We start from the raw sequence: 3,749 nt of genomic DNA, 5'->3' as shown, positions 1-3,749 counted from the left end.
ATCTCTCCCTTTGTAAGTTCAGTACAAATAAGAGGAATGAAAACGGGAAAAGCTGCAACACAGTACGCAACACAAAACATCCAAGTCATCGTCCTCCTCTCGCCATTGTTGCCGTGACCTAGAGCTTGTATGTGTTCCTGGTTCCAACAATCCTCTTATCATTCCCTGTTAGCTCCTTGTACTCATCATATCATCATCGACGATGCCTCTCGCCTTCCCGTGCTAGCTGTCGATACTGCCCATCTCCCTCCAAGCCCTTTTATCTACACCCTATTCCTTTATCCCCTAATATTGCCAAAAATCTCATCTCCGTATGTAAGTTTACCCATGACAATTTATGTTATGTGAAATTTGATCCTCTTGGTTTTTCCCTGACGGACCTAGCCGCCAAGAGCTCCTTCTGTGGGTCAACAGTGATGGTGATCTCTATCCTTTCTCAGGGTGCCCATGCCCACTCTGGCCTATGGTGCCTGCTGCCGAGTACCAGTGAGCCTCCTCTAATAACCTCTCCTTTCAGCGGCCGGCTCGGGATGGTTGTAGGGGCATCAACTGGTAGCTTTGTCTAGCCCGCACAACACGTGTGTTGCGGAGGCAGCGAGCTAGCCCACAACACTCAGGTGGTGTTTGGTTCTCTAGTCCTAAGACTTTTTCTAGTCCCAACTAAAAAGTCCTTTCCTGTTTGTTTCTAGAGACTAAACAGTCCCTAGTCCCTTCCTAAAGGTTATTAAATTACCATGTTGCTCTTAGTATATAGAAAAATAACAATCAAACAACACCATAGGGTGGCGGGCCAATGGGTGCATGGAGGAGCATTGTTAGAAAAGTCCCAAAAAGTCTCAAAAAGACTCTCCTTGAGAGTCTTCTTCATTTAGTCTCAAATGCCTAGTTTAGTCCCTAAAAGTCCCTTCCGTTTGGTAAAAAAGTCTCTGAGAGAGACTTTTTCTAGTCCCTACACAAAATAGTCCCTGGAAACAAACACCCCATCAGTCGCCCCCGCTTGCACTACAAGTCCACAAGTGCTGATCGAGCTAGCTAATAGTACTAGGTAAGTGGTATGCAAACAGAAATTTAATTTGCGTAACATATAGGTCACAAGTCAGTGCATATTTTCCAGCCTTTAAATTAAGTATTGGTAGTTTTTTATTCGAGTTTACAAGAAGAACATCAATTATTTGTCATTCATCTTTAGTATACAAAAAAAGCAAGGAAACCTGAGATTCGTTTTAGTAGAAAACTTGATGCATAAGTGTTTTTATGGCTTCATGATAGAGGCTAAAAAGGGATGTGAGAATATGTCGCAGTCAGGATACAGCCAAATACCTGAAATTTACTTCATGCTTTTATGTAACATCTTTAGAGAAGTCATACTTTATTTTTCATTCCCCTGATATGCGTGTACGTTTTCTTAATTTGTGGCAACAAAGGATAATTTAAAGCTTCTTATATTATTCATTTCCTTGTTATAGTTTCATTTCCGCAAATAACATAGCAGGAGAGCTTCCCTCGAACTTTTTTATGCTCACAAACTTGACATGTTTGAATGTATCATTTATATTTGATTCGTAAGTTTCTTGCTTTGGTGGCACGTCCTGGTTTTCACAAACTGAACAATGTCGTATCAGAAATACCAAGGGCTTTCGTTCACAAACTGAAAAGAAATGTAGTAGAAGAATCTCTTTGCTTATATAACATCAAAAGGTTGGTGTTGATCCATATTGTGTTCACTCACAGTTTTGATCTGGGGTTAGTTCAAAACTGCGTCACTTATTATGGATCTGAGGTAGTACTATTTTATAAGCAGCAAGTCATGGTCCCACCTGCACAAGGACTTGTGTCTGTACATCCCGTTCAAAAGCTACCTTGCACCAATCCTGAAGGTACTTTTGATCTAATCACGCCAAAGCAAATGTACTCAGTTGGGATCAAAGACAAAAACATTGTTATCCTATCCCATGACACAGTAGCTACGAATTTCCCAATACCTCTCGTTCACACGAATAACTTACAATCTCCCCACAATAAAAATGAAGTAATCAATAAGCGAAGCAACTAAAGAAAAGGTTCGATATTGTATGTGTTTAGGTGGGAGAGAGAGATTCATGAGAGCAATCAGGTATAGCTTTATGCACCACGTGATGCAGAGGTCGGGGGTAATCCTCCTTTTCGAAAAAAATAAGAGCAAACAGGAGGAGGAAGTATAGTATTTATGGAATTCAGAATGCATGTGTCATGCATCCTCTCTCATTATTTGATAAAGGTATGTAAGTGAGTGATGATTCCATTGAAAACAAGATGCATGTGTCATGGAAAATCCACACTCATGATGATGGGACCTGCAGTAGGCATGTGAAAACTTGTCTACATGATAAGCATAGTACCTAGCTACGAGTAATTAGGAAGTCTAGCAAACGAGTTGAAGTAGGATGAGTTACATGAATGTAAGAAATAATGGTGATGGACGAAGTAAGATGTTCAATTCAAGGAGTAAAAGATCTCTATCATCTCTCGTTTATTTAGCTCCTAGGGTAGGTACATGATGGATGACTCCGCTAGAAATAAAATCTTGAAATACAGTGACCTATGGTACAGGTTGGAACCACCTTACCAATCATGTGCACAAGATCTTTAGGTTGACAGAGAAACAACTTATAAAATGAGAATAAATATGCAATAACAGAACTACTACTTTTGCTCAAATCAGCACATGCAGAAATATGAAGGAAAAATGTATTTTCTTTGAAAAGAGATTATATTTTAATGAGGAAATAGTATCGTTGCTACAGTCATGAGAGATCATTGCTGACACTCAGGTTAGCACTTCACCATGCCGCACCATAAAGTAAAAAAAAAAAAACAACGAATGAGAGGCACCTTGATCAATAAATTTCTGTTGTGCTTTTGTATTTCATCCTTCGTCAAAATCCTATAGGCCAAGCCGGCGGGGTGTTACTGGCCGGCTACATCACCGATGTCGATGCAAACAGCTGGCCACTACTATCTCAGACGGAGATAACGGAGGAGCAGATCAAGATTAAGTGATGCTCAACACTCGCATGTGAGTGCCGCGCTTCATCAGAAGATTACCCTTCATATGCACCTGATCCTAAAAAAGAAGCAATGTGGAGAAAGGAAACTTGTATTAAGGAATTAGACTGTGTATAGGGATTTAGGACTTGTATCGTCTCTCGTTATTTAGTTTATAAGGGAGATAGGTGAAAGATGATTTCAAGTGGATGGAGTTAGTAACGGTCACCAATGGTATCTTAAAATATTAAGAAAAATATTACATATATGAATGTTACAACATCACCAATGGTCCAGAATAGAACAGAAAATCAAAGCTCTGTCTGATTTTTTAAGAAATGTTATTTGACCGAGTTATATGTACACTGCATACCAACTTATTTAGGAAAATCTGAATCACACAACTAGGCACTGGGTAAAGTGTGTTTTAACCCTCCTAAAATCTGAGTTAGCCAGTTGACCTTGTCTTCTTGCCTCCGTAGAACAGCCGTATGCAAAACTGGGTTCTCTGTAGCGCCTACCTGAACTTTTTCAGCCTCAGAACGTTTCATCCCTGGACCTAGGTATTGGTTTGCGAATTGTTGTCTTCTATAGAATCAATATTGCAGACGAATTCCCAATCCCTCTCATTCCTACGATTTTAACAAAGAAGTGGTGTAACTAAAGGCCAGATATGACATCTTACTTAGGTGGAAAGAAATATGCACAAGAGCAAACTTGAGGTA

The sequence above is a fragment of the Triticum urartu genome, chromosome 5A (genome assembly GCF_056163025.1).
Source record: "Triticum urartu cultivar PI428250 chromosome 5A, HENAU_Tu73, whole genome shotgun sequence".
Classification (NCBI taxonomy): domain Eukaryota; kingdom Viridiplantae; phylum Streptophyta; class Magnoliopsida; order Poales; family Poaceae; genus Triticum; species Triticum urartu.
Note: the sequence above shows the minus strand (reverse complement) of the source record.